This window comes from Balearica regulorum, chromosome 1 (genome assembly GCF_011004875.1).
Source record: "Balearica regulorum gibbericeps isolate bBalReg1 chromosome 1, bBalReg1.pri, whole genome shotgun sequence".
Lineage (NCBI taxonomy): Eukaryota > Metazoa > Chordata > Aves > Gruiformes > Gruidae > Balearica > Balearica regulorum.
This window is the reverse complement of record NC_046184.1, coordinates 185,954,181-185,972,035: the sequence shown is the minus strand read 5'-3', so window position 1 is coordinate 185,972,035 and position 17,855 is coordinate 185,954,181. Positions and strand designations below refer to the sequence as shown.

General features: G+C 39.4%; 1 protein-coding gene across 4 annotated transcripts in view; it reads left to right on the top strand.

Moving 5' to 3' along the window:
* Positions 1-17,855, top strand: part of ENOX1 (ecto-NOX disulfide-thiol exchanger 1) — a 374,541-nt gene that overhangs the window by 14,476 nt on the left and 342,210 nt on the right. Inside the window, exon 2 of one of the 4 annotated variants that reach the window (XM_075741793.1) lies at positions 12,395-12,456. The exons of the other annotated variants lie outside the window; for them this stretch is intronic. The gene's annotated coding sequence lies outside the window, so the exon portion shown is untranslated. The remainder of the gene's footprint in view (positions 1-12,394; positions 12,457-17,855) is intronic. 4 annotated transcript variants of the gene reach the window in all.

Sequence of the window (17,855 nt, the reverse complement as noted above, 5' to 3'; positions counted from 1 at the left end):
TGCCTTTTTACTATGGCCTCCATTTCCTTTATATTTCAGACTTGGTATTTTCTGTTTAATGCGCTGCCCTCTTTATTACTTTCCTTTTCTTTGCTCCCCTCATCCTTTCTATTTACTTTTCTCATTTTTTTTTATATTATGAGGCTCTGTCATAGATACTAATTAATTTATTTCTACAGGGATAAGATTATAGACCTTATTTTTTTATTGTTATTTTTCTTTAATTTTATATTTGACATTTGCCACAAGTGCTCTCTTTCTGGAATACCATTTCATCTACTCTAACTTTTTTTTTTTTTTTTAATCCTGTGTGAGTGACAGATAGGTACCTGTGTCATATGAAGTAAAGATGGATAGTGGATGTAGCCCAGCAGTGCTGTATGGCCATGCTTAATTTCTTCTTGTTCGAAGGCTTAGAAACTTGAGCTTCTCTCTCAGGCTCAGGACTCGGGTAGGCTATCCTGTCACCTGAGTTCCTTGCTCTCAAAAATAATTTTTAAATAATAATCCTTGTTTTGCTCCTTACGCTATGTAAGATCAGTAGTATATGATGCTACCGGTGCCTAGAGTAATAGCTTTGTACAGTTGTCGTAATTGTCATGCTTTTGCTTGAAGAAAGGTGCTTGCTTTTATGTAGGGATCCTTACTTTAAGGCAGTTGTTCCAAAGAAAGGAATATTTGCACTGTGTAGTATCTTTAATTAGCTTTTATGTGGGTAAGTCAATTTGAGAAATGTGGTTATGTATCATTAAGGTCCATAATCTTAAATGTCGAAAAAACACACGTCTTTAGTATCAAAATTTGAGTGTGAAATAGGTAGTACTATTGGAAAGCTAAATGAGTGGTGAGTCAAAGTAATTAAGGGAAGGTAAATAATCTCTAAGGTTCTCATTCCCCATGAAACTAATTTCATATCTTATCCTTCATGTATTTAAAAATAGTTCCCCGCTAATTCAAGATGCTTGTGTACTATGTGTGTGAAGAGCACTTCAGTTCTATTGAAAAGATGGCAGATTAGGGAGTTATTTTCAGTGGGCTAATTCTTTTATTTTTTTATTTTGAGACATTCATTTGGGCAATGTAAGTGAGCAAATCTTCCTGGAAAAACAGCTTGATGTGCGTGTAAGACAGCAGGTGATCAGACAATAATTTTGTGATGGCTTATGACTAGAAAACCTTTGTTTTTGTCTTCAAAGGCATATGGATGGCAGTACTTTCTCTACAAAGGTGGGTTTTTTTCCCAGTCTAGTAAGGCCTTAAATGTTCTGCCATATACGCTTTCCTGTTTTACCTTTGAAAGATTTGTGTTTTGTCAGTGACTCTACTATTTGGAATATAGATTATTATTTTTTTTTCCTTAAACTAATGAAATATACCTTGTAAGATGGATGATGTATTAGAACTGCTCTGGAGCTGCAGGCCTGCCGCGTGTAGGTCTGATGGGAGTGCGACGAGCTTGCACTGTCAACTCCATCAATATCTTGAATAGTTGTCTTAGGAGGGCTAATACGTGTTCATGACATGTCTCCTGTTTTTTGTGCCGAAGAAAATAAATCTAATTTCTCTCTTTATTTCTGTGTCCATCCTGCCCTTTAACTCCTGAGATTTTCTGTTGCCCAAAGATGTGTATTGCATATGTAGATTTCTTTTTCTTACTCGGGGAGATGCAGGTAATGAAATGAGACAGCAAGGCTGGAAAAGCAAAGGGACTCGGGTTCACACGTACAGCGCGCGTGAAACACGGTTCCGTGCTGAAATGTGTGGAGGGACTGCACAGACTCGCTCTGGGCATGTAACATAAGTGCCCGAATTAAGAGCTTACAGAGTATATGTAGTGCAGCCCCTTGGGCTCTGAATTGCCTGCTCCAGGTGTCTGAATGTCTGCTGAGTGTACAGGAGCCCTACAATTACAAGTTGAAGTCAGTAGACAGCGTAGATGTATCCCCTCTGCATCAGATGAGGATGCCACGTGTTACTAAATAGGGATGCTGACCTGTTTGATAATGAATTTGGAGGAGTTGAAGATGGGGCTTTCTTTCCAGTTCTGCAGCCTTTCAAGACAAGCTGGTAAAGCTAATTTTTTAATGCAAGTTAACAGAGGCTTTCTGGTTTATTAACTGCAGATCCTCATGCAAGTTTAGAAGAACTGAAACTTAGTGCTTATGTCCTGCTGTCATCCTCATGCTCTCTGAAATCAATGAGGAGTTCTGTGCAGAAAAAGTCGATGCTCGACCAGAGCCCTGCAGATTTGGTGAAAGAAAATAAAACCATCAGTTAGTATTCTTGAGAGTAGGGTAAACCTATTCAGGGTAAAAGGGAATTCTGTAACCTGTTATCTGCAGCAGGAAAGTGATTTTTTTATTAATCTATCAAAGAAAATGTTGAAAATAATTGGAAAAATGACTTGAGGGAGGGAAAAGCAAAGTTAAGGAATATTAGTAGGAGGCTGATATTGTTTGTGAAATCAGGCTATTCTTAAAGCTTTCATATGCTGTATGTAGTGTATGGAAAAAACACTTTCCTTTTTTCCTCCTGAGAGAAGCCATGATTTTATCTCAGTAATTGAAAATAATCTCTGAAGTTGCTCCTTAACTAAACTTACATGAAACCCTTTTAAATCAGTTGTTATCTTTCAGTGAATTTCTTAATAAATGTTGCTGCCTGCGCTTGGGTGGCATGATCCTATACAGCAAATAAGGCCGAGCACAGCCTATTCATGGCTCAAAGAACAGCATTTCTAGACTAATGGTGGCATTTGGCAGCGGTGCTGTAAAGGTACTTGTTGGTGTTTCTATTATAAATTGTGTGTACTTGAATGGCTTAGTTCATGCCAGCCGGAAGTTCGACCAGCTATCTACTTAGGCATATTTTCCCCTTTGTTAAAAATCCTGAAGTGAAGAAACCAAGTTTGAATTCTGAATTTAGTTGATTGTATCTGTTTATCTATCAGTCTGTTTCCTTCCAAAAAATGCTATGTTTTTCCTTAATTTCAAAATTTTCTGTTGTGTAACATATGTGGTTACTGTTCGATTACTTGCATCACTCTCAGCACTTTGGGTTGCTCAAAGAAAGCCATGCCTGTGAAAAGGGGGAAAGGAGACATAAGAACATATGGAATTGTCTACGTTGAGCAATCTGTGCGCAATGCTGTCTGCGAGCAAAGATGATTTCAGTCGCCTCAGTTACTGCAACTGGGCAATATTAATTTAGGGACTTCTCACTTACTAGGGACGTTGCCAAATGAATTCCTTACTGTTCCACGAACACTGAGCAATCCCTCTAGACATCACTCAGTAGGCATATCTGTCACGCTTGCATTAATACACATAAACTATTCTGTCATTTCCCACTGCATAATGACCAGTGCTAGATCCAATTGTATTTATTCCACACTTTTGGAAGAGATGGAAAAAATCCAAATGGACTCAACTGCAGTTGCAAATGTACTAAGCAGATCCCTCAAGAAAAATGCACAGTGAGTTTTATGGAAATACTGATAAAGGGGGGATTTTTTAAAAGCATCTCCTATTTGGAGTTCTAATTTTTTTTTTTTTTTTTTTTTTTTTTTTTTTTGGCAAAGGTCTTCATTTGAAGTCTGTTGAACTTAATGAGAGTTTTCCGAGTGACCTTCTAATGTCTGTTTAAGACTGTAAAGGCCCCTGAAATGGTAATACTGAGAGGTGTAATTGGCCCTATAAATCTCAGTAGGTCATTAATTCTAAATCCCAATAATGTTAAGACTAGGATGCATGTAACTGAAGCAAAGCGATGAGCATAGTAGGAAGATTTATGCAAGCATTGTCTTGCTTTAGTTTGCACGGTAGTGGAAATGATTCATAGTTTTGGCTTGGAAGCTTTCTTTCTGTCTTAACATCATTCAGACGTATCACCTACGTGTTTCTGGAAACTTATAAGTGTATTTTTTGGGGGAGATGGCTGGGGATTTTTTTTCATATCAGGATGTAATAGAACTTGGAAAATCTCTGTAAGATGATATAAACCCCGCAACTCTCATCATTTAACTGTATAAAAACAGCTTTCCAAACATTACTGCACTTAACACATTTGCTCCTAGTAACGACAGCTCAAATTTTAAAGCACCTATGTAAGTTTTTGTTTGGTCTATGGAGACAGGTTCCTGAAGTGTACAGTGTCTGTAGCTCTCACACAGGTACACCCCAAATGGGGATGCCCACGCCAAGGTGCACTATGAATCCACCATCTCTGCATGTACTTGGTGAGAATTGCCACCTAACGAAAACCTTGCCATTATTTACAGTGACGGGAAAGGCTTTTCAGTGTGTTCCTTGGGGGGAAGGGGAGAAAAAAAAAAAAAAGAAGAAAAAAAGCCTTGACTTGGCTCAGTGAGAACTTGTATCTTGCTTTCCCCCAATTGGAAGTTACTGTAAGATGTCCTTATTTCATGGTTTGAGGTGGTAGTGGTTGTTGCTATAGAAGTGCATAAGCAAGGAGTCAAAAATGAACCAGTGCTGTGTTATGGCTTTTGCCATGTGTCACTTGACTGCCAGCCATGTGTCTGATCCATCTTAAAGTCCTCTTTCCACTTTCCCGTGGAAAAAAATTTGATCCTCCTTTGCTTCAGTCCCCTGCCAGGGACTGTTCAGAGAGATCATCTTTCTACCATGCCCCCAAGGTGAAAAATCCCAAATGTATCCCAGTGTAGACAGGACACTGGGAGGAAACAGTTACGATCAGTAGGGGAAAAAAATACCACAAACAAAGCCACACAAAGAATAAAAAAAATCAGACTTTCAAAAATGAAACAGGGCATGTATGTGAAAAATCCTGTGTATTGGTATTTTTATGTATCTGAGGTGGAAAGGGAAATGTTTGGTATCCCATAGTATTCTGCTGTAACAACACATTCAGCTTTCTGAAACGTGTATTTGTCATCATATCTGCCTCCATTTATAACTGAAAAGAGAAATTATAAAAGCTGATTGCTTGGTCTCTGGCCTTTCTGCGCAAAGGCGCGTGTACTGCCTTACCAATTCTGAGAGACTTTGTTAGGGGCTGTCCCCACAAGTGCTGGCCAGGCGCTTAGCAGCAACGGGGGCTCAGGTGGAAGGAGAAGAAAAGGCCGGGCTTGTGTGTGTGTGCTTTCCTCCGTTCTTCAGGCAAGGATTTAAATTTTGATTTGATCTCTGATTTTCTGGCAAAGCAATGACTTTGCAACTGTATCTGGTTTGGGGTGGGGTTTTTTTCTTGTTTTTGTTTTGTTTTGTTTTGTTTTTTTTCTTCAGTGGATGCCATAAAGCCTTCTACTGTATTTGAAATAGTTCTGTAATTTTTTTAAACTCTAACTGTAATCTTGTACTGGGGCCTCTAACAAACATTAGTATTCATACACAAAATAATACATGATATACACAACCTGGCTAAGCTAGAGCCTGGCTCAAGGGCAGTGTAAAAGGACATAAAGTAGATTAACTGACCAGTTGAGAATCTCCATCGTAGGGAGCTTTAGTTGTGTTTTGCCTGTCTTCTGGAACAAGAAAAAACTAAGTCAGGACCTGGGATGAGGAGAAAAGATGTAGCAAGAACTTCTCTGCTGTAGGTGAACCATCAGACTGCTCTTTACAAAGAGTGAGCAAATTCAGACTAACTGTGAAGCTGCTTTAAGCCAAGCCTGTGCTCCTAGCAGAGGACAGGTCCGGTGTGATTGCAGAAAGGATTGGTCTTTGAGGAGCCCTCAGCCAGTCTGAGGGTCAAACCAAATATTCCCAAATAAAAGGTCCTAAAATGTTCACTTTACATATCTAACCAGAACAGATCTGTAGTTTTCAAGATGGGTAGTACTAATTTCATGTGATACAGTTCCTTCTGCCATTTTTGAGTGTAAGTCTGAATACAGTTTCAGGTTCTAAAATATGTAGCGTTTTCCTTGCAAAGAAGCTTGTCTGGGGGTATTGAAGCTGTCTTTGTTTAGCTTTGCTATTTACCTTATGAAAACTGGTTTGATGTTTTTGTTTTTTCTGCTTATGCTGCAAAACTTTTTTTTTGTTTTTTTCCAAGCTACAAATATGGAAGCATTGGAGTTAGTGTTGGAAAATGTTCTTACTTTTTCTATGTTTGAGCTTCCATTTCAGAAATAACAAGATCAGGATAAGAACATTCGCAGGATCAACAGACTCCTCTGGGTTGTCATTACAATGACAGAAAAGAGATGTATAGTGAAACTTCACTTCTATGTACTGTATGTGGTGTCATTCCCTTAAATGATATGAATGGGAGAATTATCCCAGTGGATGTCTGTTATGATCCTTCTCTCTGGAAAGGTTGTTGATAATTGCTGTTTATCATTTTGGAGAGGATTTGTTCAAATATATCTTGAGTATTCATTTTCCATAGATTTGTGTCTAGGGGACTTAAAAGTGACAACAAAAGGAGTGCATGGTGGAAAATAACTGTTTGCACAAAAGCAATTTTCAGTATTTTATAAGTGAAGGAAGGAAAGAAGAGGGAAAGTTCTTTTTCATGATGCTTTTCCCAACTTCAGCTCTTTAATTCCTGCCTCAAAACCTCCATTTCCATCCCTCTGTTCCCCCAGTCCACGTTAGGGATAAGAGGACCTTTCACTTGGTGAAAGCTGAGGAAAGCTCTATAGCAGCCATAAGAACTTTGCAGTCCAAGTATTTTCCTTAGTGTGCAGCAGAGTACTTTTTTTTTTTTTTCTGTTTAAAATTTTTGTTGTCGGTATTTAGGTGTTTTCACTGAATTTTCAATGTTTTTACATCAAAAATGTTGGTGTTTGTTTTTACAAGCTCTTAGAAAATACATCCAAGGGGAGGAAAAAAATGTATAGTTTGTATCTTCAGACTGCTGCTGTGGTGTGATAAGAGTATCATTCTGACTGAGGTTTGATTTCCAATCTCATTTGTTTGGCTGCACAAACTTGTATGTCATATACGTGTCACGGAAGGTTATTGTGCCTTGGTGCAGGGAAATTTCTTCCCAGAAAGAAGTGTAGATCTTATTGTGGCATCTGACAGATATTTTAGGCCAGTTTAGAGTAAGAGGTAAAAAAATCCCTCATGAAGAACAGTATACTTGGCTTAATTCTATATGCCATCATACTTCTGTATAATGCCATTGGGATTGTATGCAGGAAGTTTGAAAATGGAATTGGGTCTCTTAATTTGGGAGGATTTAGAAAGAACTGAAGGAAAGACAGGCTCTGGTTGTGTTTGATTTCAAGGTTAGACCACAGCTACTGGATGCTGCGTTAGACGGAATCTTTTTCCGTGCGGAGAAGATCTGGTGATCCAATTACTAGATCACTCCTGCTGTTTTGGCTTTTATTTGGCCATTAACTGTTCAATGCACCTTCATCTAGGGTGGAAAAACCCAAGAATGAGTCTCCTGTGACAAGAAAGTGAATGTTTTTTGATGCTAGCTCACTCTCCTGGTGATACAATGACATGCCATGAACACAAGCCTTTTTTCATTTTGGAGTTGCTGGTTTCTGGATTCACTGATGGACTTGCTTGATTTTTTTCAAAAACTCCTTGAGCAAGGAGTGAGAATTGGTTTGGAAACTGTTGTATTTATGGAATCTTAGGATCCAGTTTATGAATTCTGGTTCAGTTGCTTTATCATGGGATGCCTCAGGGTGATAAGCTGTCGGAGCTCGGAGCAGGAGCAGCAGATGACCATTAGCCTTAATGGTGCCCACTGAAGTGGGAACAACTGGTGCTGGCGTCTTAGGAAAAGAGGGTTCAGCCAAATTACTCTGCAGGGAAAGTAGTGGGAACATTCAGTATTTTTCCAGAAGCGGAACAAAGAATATTTATAAATAAGACCCTGGGGAGCTTGCTGAGCTTCAGGAAGCTAGGCTGACTTCTGCAGAAAAGAAGTTCGCTTTGCTTGACCGTCCAGCCTGGGAAGAAGGAAATGCCCCATGTGGGTGATAGGGCAACATGATGTGGTTCAGTAGAGGAGTCATATGGGGGGAAAAAATGATCCCATATTCTTGTTAGGTTTCTGGATTCAGTATAAACATACTTTAGGAAAGGGAAGCAGAGAAATACAAGTCCAGGTAAGGTAAAACTGATTGTGTTAGCTCTGAACTATCAATTCTGAGTGCCTGTAAGAACATAGTCCTGGGAAAGACTATGATTTAGATGGCATGGGGTCTTTAGCATCTTTGCATGCTCGGATCACATTTCTTTGAAGAGCTAAAGGACAGGAGGGCTATCCCAAAAATGTGTGCCACATGGGCCAGATAAAGAGCAAACACTGCCTGCTAAAGGCTGTTTAGGGACACCCTGGCTGAATGCATCGGGACCTGAATGCAGTCAGCTTACTGAACGTCTAGCTGGGAAACTCTGCCAGAGCTTTTTGGAAATGTGTGAAAATACGCTGTCCAGTTCAGATCAATTCTCTTGGAAAGGGAGAGAATTTTACTGCAAATTCTGTCTTTAATGAACAGATTGAGGCTCTCTGATCATATTGCCTAGTCCTGAACACCCGCTTCACCAAGAATTACGATAAGCACTTTCTTTATGGATAACCCAAAGCTGTTCTTCTAACCAAAAACCAGATAGAAAGATAGCTGTGTTTGTCATATACTAAATGTAAATCTGAAACAAATGGTCTACAGACCCTGTTAGTCCTGCCGTGGCTCAGAGATCTGGAATCCTTTCTCAAGTGTGCATTTGCCAACAAGTAGGGCTTCCATAGTGTAAAACCCATCAATCATCTGCTTGTATATCTGCAGCGTGCAGCAGAGCCAACAGGGCATGAAAATCTAGACTGCCATTTTTTGGAACTAGAGGAGGTGGCAAAAGTGGCAATGTATTTACAGAGAGCCTCTGTGTGTGAGGATGTCATTGCAGCCTTCAGATTTTTCTTGTGTTTTTTCTTTTTTTTTTTTTTAAACTGTCCTATGTGTCAGTTTCTAAGATGCCTAGTAAACTACATGACCATGCATCCTAGATGCTGGTGATGTCTTTGATATTGCTGAGAAAATGACATAGTTTGGATCTTGAGAAAGAGTAGCCTGAATTCATCCTGAGTAAGTTGAGAAGTGTTTAACAAGGCTGTCAATTCTAGAAACATACATTACCCAAGTTTCCTTTGAATGAAGAGAAGCAGATACCTTTATAGGTCTATATCTGTAGGTAGAGATTTTGGTCTTGGCGTGGCTGAGATCTTCTGAAGATACCTATTTCTCTGCATTGACTGGACAAAGAGTCTAGGGTGGTTACCTACTCAGGTCAGGTCCTTCAGCTGGGAACAGCATTTAAGTGCAATCTCTCTTTGATACTGTGAGAGGGGTGAACAGCAGCTTCTTTCCAGCCTTTCTTCACCAACTATATACTGTCATGCAGTAATTTGAAAATAGATGGGCTACCTATACAACTGAGGTAGCTAACGATCCACCTTCATCTGTGTTGACAAACAGGTGGGGATCTAGAAGAAATGCCGACTGTCCAGGACCTATTGCAAGTAGAAAAAAGAAAGAAAAGGGAGTGGCTGTAACTAATTCATGCTTTTTGACAATTGTTGAAGGTACAGAGCAGACAGCTGAGACCCGAGCAGTGAAGTGACTACTTCCCTGTGAACTTCCTAGGTGACTTTGGAGAGTGACTTTAAGGGCTGAAGGATGATATGCTCATGGTCAGGTGCTTTAGGTCTGCCCCATTTCAATGGCAGACATGACTCCATTTTTAAGAAGAGTAAGGAAGACACGTCACTGATTTGTTACAGTCCAGAGAGGTAACTTACCTCTTGAGCACACTCAAAGCTGCACTGTAGAGGGGAATACTTAAAAAAAAAGGGGGTACCTTTGCTGGGTGTACAGTTAAGAATTTGGGTGTAACTCTATGGAGGGATCAGTACTGCGCATATATTTCATATTGCAGCAAGTTGGAATTTTTTTAAAAGAAGCTCATTAGCAACTTCATTATAAGTTAAATCACACTTTTGATCATTTAACTACTAATATTTTATTGAAGAACATTATTCACTAAATATAAATGCACTGGGCAGTACTCATATATGATTAACAATTAATTCATATAATCACTGCATAAAACACAGAGTAAGCATTACTTTAGTGCATGAAGTTCACTGAACAGAATGCTATTGGTGTGATCAAAGCACATGCCTTCCATGCTTCTCACCTATCTTTTGTGTTCATCCTAAGTAATATCAGGTATGGGAACTGGAAATCGTTTAACTACAAGTTAGTAACATTGATGGGGCCCAGTGTCTCTGGAGGACCTCCCTGATACAGACTCCAAGCAGCCTGTGTCCACGAGTTCAGACTTCGTGCTGGCTCCTTAAAGTGTATGGCCTCCTTTGTATTTGCTAGCAGGTGTTAAATTAACTCAAGGTTGTTTCTGAGTAATTTAGAGTTCATTAGAGAAAATCATAAGGAAAATAAATCGGTCAGAAAACAAACACTACTGGTCCAGAACTCTTTGATGAATGTAGGCACCCTGGAGGTAGGTATAGGTTCAACTATCTTAATTTAAGGTGCAGAAAATTGCCCGTGGGTACATCTTACACTGATATTTAGGAATGACTTTGAAGGCCATTCTCACATACTTGGAGCTGAGTGAGCACTTTTTCTACCATGCACTTTATATCTGATAGGAGTTTCTGCTGTCCTAGTCACAGGCAGAGCAGGACCTTTCTGGAAATGAGGCTCATGTCTTCTGCTGGCCTGGGAGAAATGTGGAAGTCTGAGAGAGGCAGCATGGAACCGATGCTGTCAACCTGCCGCGAGCTCAGGGGTAGCTCTCTCGGGTGAGATCCAGGACCCAGGAGGGATGGGCTGGGGGGGCGGGTGCCCTGAGATCAGAGAGCCACCAGGATCATGCTTGGACTGTGCCTGAGGGTGTAACATCTAAAAGGAATTTCCTCTTAACGTCAAGTAGACAGATTATTCTTTAACTGCTTCATCTGTGTATTTTCCTTTGTTGTTTGATTTCTGGCAGTGGGATATTAGTCCAGTCCTGCACAGCAATTCTGGTGCGTTGTTAAGATGCAGAATTGGAAAATCTCTTTAAGAATCAATATTAAGAAATTAAATATTAAGCTCTGTTCCAAACTAAAATGAACTTGAGAGCTCTTTCCTGGTTTCCCCTCCTGTAAATCTCTCTGTAAAGAAGCCACTATTTTTCAGTGGCTGGGGCTTGTAATTTTCTGATCATTTGTAGATGACAGGATGCTGCCTGGCTGTGATGAGCATCCCAGATGCTGACACATCACATTTCCATGTCGGTTCAGCAACAGGGAGAGAGTTGAGTGGGTTCAGGGAGGGTTGTGTTTTGTGTGGGGTCTTTTCTACAACGGGAATTGTGTGAGTGAAAACTAGCAAAATACATTCTTAATTCCACAGTGGCAGTAAGAGCAGTATGCATTAGTGGTATTCTAGCCAGCTTACTGTATTTTGAAAGTCTCTGTTAGGTCTGAAAACTTAAACACGTGCTTGTTTCAGTCTGTGTTCTGAGCCCCCCAAATCTATTATATGCCATGGAGGCTATTAAAGCTTAGCTTATCTCCCAGTATCATTCCCCATATTACAATAACTTACTTTTTGGCTGAGGGCACTTCTGAGAACTAAACGGTGATGTGTTTACTTTGGCTGGAGGAGTTGAAATGCTTTAAAGAAAAAAAAGAATTAAAAGCTCCCCAAATGTTCCCGCAGCTTTGCTTTCTGCTCTTATTATGCTAATCTGATTGGTTTTAATGCGAGGGCTTCTTTTGCCCTGGGTCCTATGTAGTCTGCAATGTCATAAAAGGTATACCACTTTACAGCTAAGTAATGTCGACTGCCTTGTAACTTAGAAAATCTGAGGTTCTCAGTTGGAATATTGCACTGCGTATGACTATGTCCATTTTTTTCCTCTTACTTTCCTGAAATGTAGGAAATCACCACATTTAATGTCTGTGAGGTCTTACCAAGATGTCTAACTAAGAGCCTGCTTAAGTGAGCAGAAGCTTAAGAAGAACAAAAAGATCTACTTGCATATGCAGTGGTTTTGGTCTTTGGAAAAAAAATTCTTATATGCCTCATTGGTTATTACCATCACTTAGTTACAGGTAAACTAATGTACTGTTAGAATTAATTGTCTTGTCTCTATCTTTCTGGGAAAAAGAGATTAAGAAGTGACAGTGAGATATTTGTCAGTATTTGGGAAGTTTCATTTCTTTGTTCTGTGTTAGGCAAGTTGACACCTGTGCATCGTGCAACCGCAGAGACCATTCTTGCCTATTTTGTAGACTTCCCTTAGAAAAGACCATGCTAATGTTCACGATAAGTCAAGGGATAATGCAGATCTCTCCTTCAGCGTGCTTGTACGATTCTTGCAAGGGTACCTAGAATTATCGTTAAGAATCTCTATTTCTTTCTGGTCTCCAGTTCTTTCTGAGAAATCCCAGTGGGGAACAATTTACCTTCAGGCTTTGCAGTGAGTGGTTCAGGTAAGTAGGTTCCTTTCCATGGCCAGGTGCATTAAATGTATAGACAAAGGTGGTGAAGGAGGGTGCAGCTTGGGATTCATTGATGCGGTGGTATGATGATATGCAGGCCCGCTGCCTTCGCGCTGGACCCAGCTGGTAATTTCCTAATGTTTGGCTGGGGCTTGGGCTTGGATGAAAGGGAGCTGGCTGTAGCTCGGGCCAGATAATTTAGAGATGCTAATGGCTCGTTTGTTAAAACAAGTAGAGGCCTTGGCAGGGAGAGAGGGAGTTTCTTTCTATCTCATCTCACCCCTCCCCTCCGCTTTCCCACTTTGCCTGCTGTTCACCCAGAGCGTGTTCATTTTGTGGGTGCTCTTTGGAGTCCTCATGGACGCTGGTCGCGAATGCCCATTTCCATCGTGGTTTTTTTCATGATTACAAGTGTTTCTTGTGAAGATGAGTCTTACTATCATTGTACATATTTCCACTTGGTGCCGTCTGGCTTGTTGCAGTGGTTTGCCCACGAGTATTTCTTTGCAAACCACTTAAGAAGAGAGAGAAAGAAATGTCAGCTGTTGTAGGCTGTTGACTGCCAGTTACTGATTTGGGCTGGCTGGCATGAACACATTTATGTCTGTGGTTAAAAGCAAGCTCTAGATTTCTTTTTCTCTGCTGGCTTAGATTCAAGGGGCTTTACATAGAACTGATGATGTTTCCTCACCGAGAGATCAGTTGCAGAAGGAAGTGAACTTTCTAATTATAAGATTATGGCTTCTTTATGGCAAATAAGTATCTTGTGTTGCTTCTTAAAGAAGGGAATTCTGTACTCAGATTTTCTGGTTGTCTTCAGTAGAAGCATCACAGCAAAACAACTTGAGGATAGGTATTTTAAGCTGTTTTATCAGTGTGATCAACATTGGGTTTAGTGCCGTGTGAAGACAATTCCTTATAGGAGAGTCAGACCCTAATTCTCTACAGAATTTTACAGCATGCAACAGGTGATTTTTTTTTTTCAATATATATATATATAAAATATACATATATTTTTACTCACTCCATATCCACTAGCTCCAATTTGGAGACATGTGGCTGCGTGTTTTACAAGCTGTAGCTTCCATTGTCAGCCCTAAGTAGGAAACATGGAAGTGTCGGTGGGATGGACCGCTGTGGTCAGGTCTGCATTTGGGTGGAGCAGGTGAAATTCTGCCAGGTAGTAATGAAGAAAAGAGATTTCTGGCCACTATTCACAAGTGAGGTGTCCAAGCATAGAGATATGAATTTGAACATGCACAAAGAGGCATGGATCTCATTTAAAGTGCCACAAACTTAGTTAAAATATGCCCGTTGACAGCTCTTGCCATCTTGGATTCAGCCCAGAATGAACACTTCTGAATACTAGAAAATAAATAGGAAATGGACCTTGAAGTGAGCTTTCAGGTTTATGTACAGAATATGCTTACAAAGGTGTTTATTGTTTCAGTCGAAGACTATTTGATACTCATTTTACTTTATATTTCAAGAGATTCTCTAATGAACTGCAATTAGAATATTATCATTATTATTTTAATGAAGTTTTTATTTTAAATTAACAGAACTGTGCTGTGTTATAAACATGTGGGTTTGGTCACTTATCAAAGGATTTTTTCCATCCTTACTATAACTTTCTTTAGCTGGCAATTTGCAAGTTGTGTAGTTGTTTTTTGGTTTTTTTTTTTTTTAATTTACAATGCATATGCATCATAAAGGGATCAACATAAATGGTAATTGAAATAACTTTGTTTCCAGGGTGATTCTTTCCTCATTTATTTTTATGTGTTCACTATTTCATATGCCCTTAATTGAACTGGTTTTTATTTTAATAATTTGTACCACTTTAGAGTGGTGAATTTGTTCTTCTTGCAGTTTGGGCTTTTTGTCATTTTTTGTCATTCCTGGGAAGTCAGAACGTTAAATAAGTGCAGAAAAGATTTGCTGTACATCAATTTTGATTATCCTGCAAGCATGACACAGATTAGATCTATAAACACATGTACAGATATTTTAAGCATGGAGGCAATTCTGCTAAACTTGATGAGTCTGTTTTCAAAGTTAGACGAATGAATAGGAGTTTCTAAGTGATAAATGCACAGACCCTCACTTGTCTCTGAAATTCATTATGTCCAGAATGTGGCTTACTAAAGTAGGCATGTATTTTCTTTTAACTGAACTAATGGGAAAAAAAGTTAGAGGGACGCAAGGTCTCCCAGCGGCACAAAGCTGACAGTTTGAAAGACGCCGCGTGTGGGCCATTTTAGAGCTGATGGCCCTTCTATCCACAGCTGACAGCAGCAGCAGAACAACAAAATCTTGCTGCTTAAACTTGATGGTTCATCTGTAGCTATAAGCTTTTTTTTTTTTTTTGGTTAGTAAATCGCACTAGCTAATAAGAGCTTTTAATATATGATACGATATATTAATAGCTATCTGGTGTAACTGTTAAAAAATTATAATATTGCCCATTAAAATTTCTTACTAATTGATGACAATTTTCTTCTGAAAAGGTGATTCCCCACCCCCATCTCCATTTGTCGCTAGGGAAGCTTTATTAATTTCAACAGAGAATTGCTGGTGATTTTGTTTCCATTTTACAAATAGGTTGGAGCTCCTTTTAGTAGGGGCTCTGGGTGTTTCAGGAAGCAATGACATTAAAAAATAAAGAAGAGTTGTGTTGTTCAGGGAGAAAGGAGAAGAAACCAAATAGGAACATTGAAAGTCAAGGTGAACAGTTAAGAGAGCTCAGGGAATAAAAATATCCCTACATGAGATGGGGGAAAAAAACGACCACGATGAAAAGGGAAGAGAAAGAAAATACAAAATAAAGCAAACTGCTCTGCATTGCCCAGGAATTTATACAAGAAGCCCTAAGTAATGTCTGCAAAGCAATGTTTCCTACATATTGTGATGGAATTTGGGGTATTTTTTGTATGTTTGACTGCCTTTTCTTACAATTGAAACCCAACAGTTTACTAAGGATTTTTCTTTTCTACAGTACTTCCACTCAGGAATTCCATGTTTATGCAGGGGAAGATCTATTTCTTGCAACAAGTTTCTTTCATTGGAGAAATGAAAACGATGCAGCTGGTATTGCATACTTATGTTAGCATTGTAACTGAGCAGAGCAGAGGCTTTGTAGTCCCTGGTAAAAGCCCAAGAACTTACCTTGTTTGGGGAGCTGGCAAGAACTTTTACTAAGGAGGCACTAGTAAAGATCAGTATGTTGTTCACACTATGAAAGCACTAAAGATGCAATGGTCCCTAACCACCATCAAACAGAAGAGGAGATCCTTGCGTCATGGAAAAGCCAAGAGTTCCTCTGGCTCCACTTTGGGGAAGAGAAGTCCCAAGACACAATACAGCAGCGCTGTAAAGGGCACTAATGCAAGTTAAAGCCCTTATACCTGATAATGCAGTAGGACTGTATGGAGAAGATTAACAAAATTTTGTTTCAGATACCCAGGGGCAACTGCCTTTTTGCACAGAAAGAAATTACAAGTTGTGTTTTTATTTTTTCCTGGGGCCCTTCTACTCTTCCCACCCTTTATGTTCTCCATGTGACACATCTGTGCCAGGCAATTTTAGCACAATGACAATTGTTTCCTTCCAAATTTCAGATCCTCTCCATGAAAGAACCATTGCATCTTCTTCTTTTAATCTTGTTTTGCATCCTCTCCCTGCTGAGAAACCTGTCCCTCCTGTTTCACAAGGTCAGACTATGGTACCGCAGTTGCCTATTTTTCTTTGAAGGGAGAGTGAGTGTGTTCCAAATTGTTAAGAAACATAATTTTGAATCATCAAGTAAGGGGGAGGAGCCGAACAAATTTGATCATCTGATTGTAGGGGATATTTTGCAGTATTAGATTTTTTTTTTTTTTAAAATACATTGAGATAATAGGGCATATTATTAATAAGCAGTAATTATACTCCTGGCATAAATCCAACATGAATGTTGCAAGGCAGAAGCTTTCTCCAAGCAATCTGTATTCAGCCATCAATACTTTAATAATTTCTGCAGAAGTAAGAAGTCAATCACTGTTCAAGGTTTTCAGCAGATGTGTAATGCTTTCAACGTTTGATACCCAGAGCTAGTAATGATTCAAAGACTTAAACTTCTGCAATTAATAATGATGGCTCCTGACAGTACTGTTCACCACACTAAAGAAAAGTCAATCAAAAATCCTACACTTAAAGATACTTGTGATCGAACAGCACAAACATGAGCAACATTTTAAAATGTGATACTGTATATATGTGGAATAAAGTTTGAACTATTTTGTGATGTGGTTAGTTACTACAGGAACAATCTGCATATATTTATTTGTGCGGTAAGTGGCTCTATTACTCATGCTGTTTCTTCAGTGAGTTATTTTTGACTAAAGTACCACAATTTAACAAAATGACCCATCAACTTATAATAAAATGCCCTTTTAGTAAGTTACTGCTGGGAGGATGTACACAGAAAGTCCATGAAAATCTTCCAGGCTTCATTACACAAGTTTTCATTTCTGTTCTTTCAGTCTGTTGCAAAGTTTCTAGACAGGGCATCCATAACAGGGCCCTGATAATTTTCTTAGGAAGCTGCCTTTGCTGTATTTAACATTTTTTTGTGCGCAGTATTTTGTAATTCTATATCCTACTTCATTAAAGAGGTTGAAGAATACTGCTTTGCAAATTATGGGTCAGCAGCTGCTGATTTTACAAGGCTGCACCATTTCCTTCTCAGCTTTGCAGACATGCTCGTATGTCATTCCGTGGCTGCCCAGGGTAGATGTGAATATCCCGTAGAATCCAGAATATTGTTTTTTTTTTTCTTGTATCTCAAAGCCTAGCCAATGGTTCCACTAAAATTTGGAAGGATAAATTAAGTATTCTGTAAGTGAGGGGTTGTACGTGTAGCTGTCCTGATAAAAGGATAACAGTTGTGAGGGGTTTTTGGGAAAAAAAATAATCCTAGCATTGGTGGATGTGTCAGCCTGTGTAAATATGAAAGAACCTGGTGTGGTAAGCATGCTGTTGAGAAACAACTTATGTTTATGGACAGTGATTCGTAGTGTTGGTCCCAAGAACCATCTCATGGCACATCAGGAGAATCAGAAACCTCTTCCCACCAATTCTGTAGGAACTTAAAATTTTTGCCAGTTTTGTGACTGGTGGCAGTGACATTTTCTTTACTGCAAATGATCTCTTTGGGAGAACAGCTCCAGCACCAGACTGGGTAGCTACTGACCAGGCATGACTGCCAGAGAGGAGAGTAGAAAGCTTTTAGAGTAATACATTTCTCCATATTGAAAGCAAATTTCCTCCCTCCCACCACAGTTTTGTGGTAGGATCCACACAGATATCTGGAATTTGTCATTCTGCAGTGTGTCTCTCATCTCCATTGT